The sequence below is a fragment of the Neofelis nebulosa genome, chromosome 6 (assembly GCF_028018385.1).
Source record: "Neofelis nebulosa isolate mNeoNeb1 chromosome 6, mNeoNeb1.pri, whole genome shotgun sequence".
Classification (NCBI taxonomy): Eukaryota; Metazoa; Chordata; class Mammalia; order Carnivora; family Felidae; genus Neofelis; species Neofelis nebulosa.
Genome location: NC_080787.1, coordinates 152,030,674 through 152,041,441, shown reverse-complemented (window position 1 = coordinate 152,041,441; position 10,768 = coordinate 152,030,674).

Here is a 10,768-nt window from a genome sequence, read left to right as displayed (position 1 = left end):
GGATCCCCAGGAACCATCCAAATTGTTGGTGGGGGCGGAGACTCAGGAGCGGGAAGGACTCGTGTCGCACGCATGCGTCTGTGTGCAAGTGCGGGGATTCCTTCCGCTAGAGCGACGAAAATGTTCTAGGCTAAACCTCACGTAATCTGTATACCACGATAAGCACACTCGTGGCTTTAGCTTTAAACCTCTGTTTCAAGAAACTGTGCTTATTTGACATCTCTGCTGACCATCAGGTGGGCAGGCAAATGATAAATCTTTAAGACCAAAAGGGTGAGGAGGTCAATTGTATATCCACAGACCCTCCGTCACCAGAAATGTATTAAGACGAAATTCGGGAGCAAACACGACAAATGTCTCCTGAAATAAAGACCTGTTACGGTATTAAATATGAGAGTCCACAGCCTTGTGAATTAGACAAAAGTGTAGAAATCTCTTAAAAAAGGAACTGCCCCCCCCCCCCCAACTCTTACGAACAGAACGCCCTCTGAGTGCATAGCACCGTATTGTGTTGTAGACAGATTTGTTCAGTATTCATTTCCCGTGAAACCGAATAAAAAGCATTTACTATCATATATTTCAGGAGCTAATACAGCCATGAACTTCTTTGGTAATTCGGGCTGTAGACTGGTACCCTGGACAGCTGATCTGAATCTGGATCCTTTATATGCCCATGTCTGATTTTTCCACCAGCCTTCTGTAACTCAAGAGCTTTGAGGAGAGGAACGTTTCCCCGTCGTACCCATTTCCTAAAGCGAAAGGAACCCTAAAAAGCAACACTTCTCAGGCCAACATGCATTCAACATGCTTACCGGGCACTTGACGTGTGGAAGGAGGGGAATTAGGAGCAGGAGACACCGTTTCCATAGGTTTCGAGTTGACCCCTTCACCTCCCCGAAGCCTCTGACACTTGGCCACTTGCCCGGCAGTTAATGTCCACATCGTCACGGTTCCAAGAGAGGGGAAACTACTCATTTACAGACCTGAAAATCTCACACGTTTAATGATTTTTAAACACTTCCCAAATAATACACGGCTGACGCTGTTCTCACGAGAATACCGAAGCGCGATGCTGGAACAGCAGAGTTGTTCCGTGACCTCTATGCTATCTTCCTCTTCTATTCCCTTCTCCCGTCGTCAAACACAAAAAAAGAAGCCTCTCACCGGCTGCATGACAGATTTAGGCTTTTCCCTCACTGATGTTGAGGAGAGAAAGGAAACTGACCAGAAAAGAAACATCAGGAACGTATGTGAAACACACACTTATAAATTTTCACACGGTAATTACGCATAATCAGGATCTGGTCTTTCTGACGTCTGTATCACTAATTACGTAGAAGTCTTGCTCAGAAGAATGCTCTTAGCGTATGGGAAAGGCTAAGTCACTGGGGAGAAAATGATTCAGACCTTTCAGCACGCGGAAGGACTGAGACACGTGAATAAAATTAAAGTACATCAAGAAAATAGCTTTCCCCTGTTCACCCTGGCAGGCGTCTCTGGACCCGGACTGGCCGTAGACCAAAAAAGGGACCCTATAAAAGGCACGCGTCAGAACACCCCATTTCCTGAGCCTCCTGGGAACTGAGTTGTGTCCACGTGGAACCATGACTGTGGGGGCACTGGTCCAACCTTCCAGCCGCAACGCAAGATCTTTTACGTGCCATTTCTGATAGATGGTCATCCGACTTCTCACTCCAGGGGTACTGTAATGCTGTAATACTCTAATACAAGCCAGACCACTGTTGGACGGCTCTGGTGGCCAGAAAATTCTATCTGAAGTTGCCCAGAAATCTGTAGCTTTATAATTTCTACTCCAAGGTATGAGCGTGTCACGTGGATAAGTCCCCTTCCTCTTCCATCTGACAGCCTTTCAGTTATTTGGCGAAAGCTGTCTCGCCTTCTTTATGCCCGAGTCTTTTTTAAGGTTTTAGAAATGGGGCGCCTGAGTGGCTCAGTCGGTTAAGCGTCCGACTTCGGCTGGGCTCATGATCTCGCGGTTCATGAGTTCGAGCCCCGCGTCGGGCTCTGTGCTGACAGCTCAGTCCCTGGAGCCTGCTTTGGATTCTGTGTCTCCCTCTCTCTCTGCCCCTCCTCTGCTTGCACTTTCTCTCTCTCTGTCTCAAAAATAAACATTAGAAAAAGTTTCCTACATTGGACAAATTAGGAATTCAAGGCAAATTGAACACGGTTCTAGAAAAATAGTCACATTTTTGTCACTGAAGTCAGGGCTAGTGAAATGTGTATTTGCTATCCTGGCCTATCCCATCCCCGGTTTCACATTTCTGGTTCCAGTGGTTCAGAGAATTCCTTAGATTGTTCTTTACACAGGCCGGCCGAGACACCCCCCGCTACGTGCTGTCCCGACAGACAGGATTTACGGAGGAGCTGATATCTTGGTCCACACAGCACAGTGAGGTGCAGCCATCACCAACGGAATTATTCAAATTCCCTAAAGTTGCTTTTCTTTCAGAATAAAAGTGCTACTCCTGTTCGATGCCCTGCTGGCATTCAGAGTCTATCGGGGTCGGCCCAGCTGTATTAGTCATTTCTGTGTTGCTCCTGAGAAACAGAGCCGGTGGGATATCTACACATACACGTTACACATATGTGTGTATATGTGTGTGTGTGTGTGTGTGTGTGTGTACATCCCATTGGTTCTGTTTCTCAGGAGAACCCTGACCGACACACGCACACACACACACACACACACAGGCATTTATTATGAGGACTGGCTCCCACGGTGTTGAAAGCCGAGGAGTCCCGTGACCAGCCACCTGCAAGCTGGAGACCCCGGAAAGCTGTGGTTTACGTTCTAGTCCAAGGGCAGGAGAGACCGATGTTCCAGCTCCGGGTCGGGCAGAGAGATCGAGATTCCCCTTTTTCCTCCTTTTGCTCTGCTCAGGCCTCCAGTCGGTGGGAGGGGCTGGTTCCCTCCCCACCCCCCCAGCCCCGGGAGGACAGCCGGCCGAGGGCAGTTCACCGATTCCAGCGCCGTTGTGGTCCAGCCACACCCCGCCCCGGACACACCTGGACTGATGTTCAGCCAGATGCTGGCACGCTGACACATGAAATGAACCGTCACACCAGGATTTGCTCTCCCCTCTCAGGGCGCTTACTGTTGTTTGTAAAAAGTCTCCAATGCACAGAGCCCTCCCAGGATATCTCTGCTCTTTAAATCTGTTTGTCTTGCTTTTGTTTTGTGTTGGCTCCTTTGCAGTCCTCCAGTGTGCTCTGTAAAATTCCAGCCACCCAGGGCCTTTGCTCTGACGCATTTGGCCAGCGCCGCTTGGGCTCTGGCATGGGGCCGTTTTGCCTTGTGCTCTGCCTGGGCATCATTTCCTCGGCTATGGTGACTTCCCGCCATGAGCCTGGCTCTGTTCCAGACACTGGGCATCCAGCCCCGGGAAAAAGAGAGAGAAGCTTTACTTTCAAGGAAGGGACAGTCCGGTGTGGAAGACGGAGGGGGACAGGCGAGCCAGTGCGAACGTAGTGTGTCAGGTAGGGGCAACTGCAAGGAAGAAAATCAGGGCAGGCGAGAGACAGAGCGGTGATGGACGGTGGTGAACCTGTCTAATGAGACGGCGTTCTAGCAGATAACTGATGGAAGTGACCTTGGGGTAAGCAATAGTCTCTTAGCTATGGCACCAAAACTACCAGCAACAAAAGGAAAAAATAGAAACATCAGACTGCACTGCAAAAGGAACAGTTCTGCTTCAGAGGACACCATCAAAAGAGTAAAAACTCCACGCACAAAATGAAAGAAAATAGTTGCAAATCACATATATGGTAAGGGTCTCGCATCCAAAATACCTAAACCGTTGTTAAAACTCCACGATAAAAAGGGAAGTCACCCAATCGAGAAATAGACCAAGGATTTGAATAGACATTTCTCGAAGGAAGATCTATAAATGGCCAAGAAGCACATGAACAGGCATTCAACATCATTAGTTATTAGGGAAATGCAATGAAAGGCCACATCACACCCACAGAAATGCCTGGAAGAAACAAGACACTAACAAGGGAGGGTGGCAGTTTTGGGGGCGACTCACGCACAAACTCCTTTCTCGGAAAGTCGCACTTAAAGGGAAAAAAGGGAGGGTGGAGAAGTTACAGCCACCATGGGTTTGTTGTTGTTGTTGCTGTTTTTTGCGGGATTGCGGAACAGCGCGGCCACTTGGGAAGACAGGTTGCCACTCTCTCAAAATGTTCACCACAACGTTTCCCTACAACCCAGCAATTCTACCCCCGGTTCTAGACCCAAGAGAAATGAATACGTAGGTTGACACAAAAGGTTGTACACAGATGTTCACGGCAGCGTCACTCGGAATATCCAAACAGGAAACAAGCCAAGTGTCTGTCACGTGACGAATGGACACTCAAACGTGCGGGAGCCACACGACAGAGTGGCATTCGGTCACAAAACGGGAGGAAGCGCGGACACACCACGAAGACGGCACGTCGTATGATTCCACTTACACGAAATGTTTGGAGCAGGTGAATTCGTAGAGACAGAAAAGTCAGCGGTTGCCGCGGGCTGGCAGGGAAATGAACACGGAGAGCCTCTGCTCGCGTGTGGGCTTTGTTCTGGGACGACGAATGTCCCCTGGAGAGAAGAGGCGTGGGCGCACATCTCTGTGAATGTACCACGAACCACTCCACTGTGGACGTGCCATAGACCGCTGAATGCACACCTTGAAAGAGTGCTTCGTGGGAGATTACGTGTATTTCGATAAAACTTATGCAAAAGCATCATGAGTATAATTGATGACTTTCCATGGGATGAGTAAGGTTCTGTAAGTCCGTACTGAGACGCAAAGTAAAAAGGACTGAGTTCATTAGGCAGTTTTGGGGGCGACTCACGCACAAACTCCTTTCTCGGAAAGTCGCACTTAAAGGGAAAAAGTAAGCCATGAGGCAGGGAGAGCCCGTGGAAGGAAGATTCCTGTGAGACTGGACAGCTTCGTGACCCCACGTATACATCACAGCCCGCTCACCAATCACAGAGGGAAGGACCTACCGTCACAGCAACAAGATGGCGTGGTAACCACCGCCCCCCACAAGACAGTGACCAAATCCTACATCACCAATAACAGAAGGTACGGATCACCAGCCACGAGGTGTTCTTACCGTCCACCCTAAACAAAATCGAACCCTAAACCCAACCTCCACTTGACGGACGACACAGGCCAGCGGGCAAGTTCAACCACAGCACAAAAGGAAATAGCCAGACAAACCCCAAAAGTGGGCAGTTGACGAGACAAATGTCAATGTCATTAACAGAAATGGAAAAGTGGGACCGTTTGTGAAAAGAGACACTTTAGACGGGTGAATTGTGTCGTCTGTAAATTATACAGTAAAGCTATTGAAAAAAGAGGTAACAAATGTATGGATTCGTGTCTGAAAAGGGAGCTATAACTGATATTTTGTGGGTGATTAGGGAAGTTTTAATACTGGGCTGGGTATTAGCAGACAACAGGTAAGGACTGGGAGTTCTTAGGTGTAAAGACGGCCTGTGCTTCGGGACGAGGTCTGTATTTCAGATGTGTGCTCCAGGACTCAGGGCCAACGACTCATGATGTCTGCTGCTGGGTCACAAGTTTCAGCAGGACGGAGAGAGAAACCGATAAAGCAAATAAGTCAAAATGTGAAGTTTTGAATGTGGGTGGTGGGTACGCGGCTGTCCATTCTACTGTTCGTGTGTATGAGTTCGTGATACCGTTCGTGTGTATGAGTTTGACCCTACAATACAGGAGTACAAAAGTGTTCGATTCATTTTCAAAACCCAGATCTGACTTGCAACTCCCTTCCTGCTGGCTGGTGGGAAACTTGCTGTCACGTATCAGCAGGGACTCGAGCTCACGTGAGAGTCCCTGGGCTTTGCATGGAGGGAGTCCTCTGCTCCACACTGGTTCCCGTGAGGTGCCTTTGTCCAGGGCAGCCGGAGAGCGGGATCAGTGCGGGGCACTCCGGGGGACCCCTGGACATTCGGGGTCCACTCGGATCTCCTGCACCGCGCCCGGTGCCTTGAGAGCTGGGTGGTCTGGGAAAGCCCCCTACCACCCTCTTGTCTCAAGTTTCGGAGGCTCCTCTCCTGTTCTGCTTCTCCCCTGCAAAGGCTCTTTTCTTCTCCCGGAGCCACGCTTCCTCCCAAGAAATTAGTTTTCCAAAACAAACACCAAGCCCAAGAAAGGAGAGCCATTGCAAACAACGGCTGTCCTCTGCCTGCGTCACAACCCTCCCCAGAGGTGGGGATAGACAAGTCCCCAGAGGACAAAGAAAAATCATACCGCTTGACCTTACCCTGCAATCCCCCCCAAAAGCAACTATGTTGGTGCTATTTGAGGACAAAGAGGCTTAGAAAGGGAATAAAACGAATTTGGCTTTTCTTAATTTTTTCTAATGTTTATTTTTGAGAGAGAGAGAGAGAGAGAGCGAGAGCAGGGGGCGGGCAGAGACAGAGGAAGACACAGATTCTGAAGTGGGCTCCAGGCTCTGAGGGGCCAGCACAGAGCCTGATGCTGGGCTTGAACTCACCAATCATGAGATCATGACCTGAGCCAAAGTTGGAGGCTTAACCCACTAAGCCACCCAGGTGTCCCTGAATTTAGCTTTTTTTAAAAGCGTGTTGTGGGGCGCCTGGGTGGCGCAGTCGGTTAAGCGTCCGATTTCAGCCAGGTCACGATCTCGCGGTCCGTGAGTTCAAGCCCCGCGTCGGGCTCTGGGCTGATGGCTCGGAGCCTGGAGCCTGTTTCCGATTCTGTGTCTCCCTCTCTCTCTGCCCCTCCCCCGTTCATGCTCTGTCTCTCTCTGTCCCAAAAATAAATTAAAAAAAAAAAAAACAAAACGTTGGAAAAAAAAAAAAAAGCGTGTTGTCTCATCAGAGTCCTACCTTGAAAGAAAAGAAAAGAACAAAAGGAAAGAAAGAAAAGGAAAGGAAAGAAAAAGAAAGGAAAGGAAAGAAAGAAAAGGAAAGGAAAGGAAAGGAAAGGAAAAAGAAAAAGAAAAAAGAAAAGAGAAGAAAAATAAGAAAACAGCGTGATCAACTAAGTTTGGGGGCTGCTAGAAAGAAAGAATTGTTGAAGATTCTCAAAATCCTACCCCCCCCACCCCCTGGGGTCGGGTGTGAATTCTTCTGGGCTCTCAGAACACGTGCAGTGGAGAAGTGGGGGTGGTCTGGGTCCCTACGGGTGGGGGAGGAGCGGCAGGTGCGAGCCTCTGGGGTGCCAGGGGGGCCCTTCCCCAGGGGACCCAGGGGGGGTGGGGGGAGGGGACGCTGAGCGGACCCAGTGGGGGGGGAGGGGCTCTGAGAGGGCCCAGCGGGGGGTAGTGGGAGGGGGTCACTGAGGGGCCCCAGGGGGGCGGGGGGGGGGGTGAGGGGAGGCACGGTGAGGGCGCCGGGGTGGGGGGGCGCTCTCACCCCCCCTCCCCTGTGCCCTGTCCGCACGGCCCGCGCGCTCCGTGAGTCACTTGCACAGCATCGCTGACACACTTTGCCTTTTTATAGTGACTTCAACTCAGGCTCGATTTCTTCTCTCGGTAACAGTGTCCCCTTCACCCCAACCTCGGGAGAATAATCCTTCCTCGGGCACATGGCCAGGAAAATGCCCCTTGGGAAGACAGAACAAAGAATTCCCCTTTCCTCCACTTTTCTACCCGGACGGCTGCCACGCCGCCCTTCCTGACCATCTGCGCTCGGTCTTACCCTCAAGGCCCGTCCGTCGGGCGGGACAGTCACACCTGGGACGCCGGGACTCCAGCGAGGTGAGCTCCCGGCTCCCGCCTAGTTCCGCATTCAGGGAGGGATAGGCCGAGATTCTCGTTCTTAGCGTGAGCAACCCTCAGCTTCCGGTGAAAATACAAGCCGTGCGAAGTAAGGCTAAGCAGCAGGAAGTGATCAGCAAGGCCAAGACGTTTTGAAACAGGTGGCGGAGAGTCCCGGTCCCCTTGCGCGGCGCCCTCCGTTTGCAGCGGGGGCTGGGCTGGTGCAGGGCTCAGGCAGCGATCGCTGAGCAGTTGGCCTGTGTTTGCCCTTGCGCGGGGCGGCTCCCTGGGGGAAATTAAAAGGCCACACCTAATACCAGGACCGCCAGTTTCTGGAAAAAGGCACTCTGGCGAGGGTTCTGGGCCTCAAAGGCGGTGCCACCACGGAATCCCGCGTGGGAGCTGCCGGCTCGCTTTTAGGTGTACTTTCCCCAAGCATCGCGTTGACATCAGAATGACTGGAGGCCCGCGGACAACATGGAGTAGCCGGCTGCTTTCGTTTTGTCTCCTGCAGGGACAGGGAGCTCCTGCCCCCCTTGCCTTTGGCAGCTGACGTGTGCCTTTGAGAGGTGTACCCTTGAGAGGTGTACCGGCCACGCGATCCAGCGTCCTCCACCTTGGACACTGTCAACCTTTCCTCCTCCGAAGGCCCCGTCCCTTAAACATGCTCCGCTCTCTCCCATCATGAAACATCAACCAAAACTCAACAAAGCCCCAGTCCGTGACCATCTGCGGCCCCCTACTCGAGCTGGCCTTCACGTCCTGCCAGAGAAGACCTGGGGGCAGCGGGTCCGTCCCGCTCCAGGCCAGTCTCTGCCTTCCGTTCACTGCCCAGACTCCAGCCGTCTCTTCCCTGGCCCTGAGCGCGGCCCCTGGAGGCTGAACGGGGGTCCCCAGAAGGGTCTGCAGCCTGATGCCCGGAGCAGGAGGGTAGGTCAGGGCCAGCCGGCAGGGTGAAGGCTGCTTTCAGGTGACTTGAGGATGAGAACGACCCTCCTGTCCACGGGGACCCAGTGCAGTCCCCAGAGTATCTCTAAATGGGAGAGGGGCACCAAAGACGTCTCAAGAATTCTTTCCTGGCCATCAGCTTGGGCCCCCACGAACCTCCCCCCCCCCCCAACCCCATACTCCAAAAACCTCATCAGAAAGAATCCACCCGCCCTGGCTTATCGATGACCCTGAAGGCGGAAGAAGGGGCCAGGAGCCCAGGAATGCAGGCCCGTCTGGGATGTGGTTGGAAGTGTTGCGGTTTGGGACCCAAGAGCCAAGAAGGAATTCTTGAGTCGTTTTGGTAGAAGAAGGTGTTTTTATTACAGCACGGGGACAGGACCTGTGGGCTGCACTAGGGTAGTGAGGAGTGACCAATATATAAGATTTTCTATCCTGTGGAGGGGAGGGTGATGTTAGGGCTCTAGGAAATTGAGTCTGTAAATTTCTGGAGCTTGCCTTGTTTTTTGTAAATCATTACACAGTCCTGCATGACTGTGATCAGTTAGCCATTTGATTTTCCCTCTTCTTTGTTCTCGGGCAGCCGGGAGTGACCGAGGAGGGTCACACAGATCCCACCTGGGGTGGGGGGGAGGAGCTGTGGGGTGTTGGCTTTGCCCTTAGCTTGCCTTTCACTCCCTCCTCGTCTGGACCCCAGAAAGGCAAGGGAAGAGATTCTCCCCTGGAGCCTCCCCGGAAACGCCGCCCTGCCCGCTCCTGGATTGGATCCTGTGAACCTGGTCGGAACTTCTGACTTTGTACTGTGTAAGCTACTAAATTTGTGGTTGCCAGAGCAGCCACAGGGAACACGGAGAGGCCTCTCTGGTCCTCTGACCTGAAAGAGTAAGCCTGACATTGCTTTTAAAAATCGTCGCATCTTGCTTATTTCCTTCACGGTTTAATTGCAGATTTTTCCCTCCCTCACCAGCCAATCGGCAGCTTCGTATTGGCGGAGGTCCGAGGTGCGGTAACACTGATCGATGCCACTTATTTGGGGGAGATGAAGCGGGGGTGGGGTGGGGCTGGTGTGGCGGGGGGCAGGCATCCTTGACGGAAGGCAATGGAGCGAAGGCCGGACTTTGCTGCAGCTCCCAGCCTCCAGACAGGAGTCCTGAGTCACTGAGGCTCGCAGACTGTGACAGTCCCCCAGCTCCAACAAGGCCTTCCTTTACTGTCTTACCACGATACCTCCGCTCTGGTTAGTGTTACTGCCCTCGGGTAACCGTAACCCCCCCCCCCCACCCCAGATGCGTGTTAGCGAGCATCATTCAAACGTGGCCTGTCCCCCTGAAGGCGTTCAAGACAAATGTTTTACTAGAATAAATAAAGAAGTAAAGTAAATAAACTTAACAGCAGCTAGTCCCTCGAGGTCCTGGAAGCCTTGCTTCCAAATTCCTTAGAGACCTTCTTATCCCTCACCCCCACTAATCAAAAAGTATATAATCAGTCACTCCTCATGACCCCAGGGCAGCTCTTTCTGCCCACGGGTCCCGTCCCGTGCCATAATAAAAATACCTCTTTTTGCACCAAAAACGTCATCTCGAGAATTCTTTCTTGACCGTCGGCTCCGGGCCCCACATCACCTCCCTGTGGCGGGTACCGGTGGACCCAGCCTCCGTGGAGGACAGTCCTATTCCCTGCATATTCTCACACCGAAGAAATGATCTAAAGGCAAGCACAGGAGTTCAATACAAAAGAGCAGAGACAGAAGAAACGTCAGTTAATTGTGTGCTGATTATACATAGAATGGAATACAATACAGCTGTTTTAAAAGTCAGGTTCTTGGGGCACCTGGGTGGCTCCCACGGTTAAGCATCCAACTCTTGTTTCAGTTCTGGCCGTGATCTCCGTGATCTCATGGTTCGTGGCTTTGAGCCCCACATCGGGCTCTGCTCTGACAAGCAAGGAGGCTGTTTGGGATTCTCTCCCTCTCTCTCCCTCACTGCCCTTCCACATCTCTCTCTCAAAATAAATAAATAAACTTAAGAAAGAAAAAAGGCCCTACAGGTACGGGTGTGGA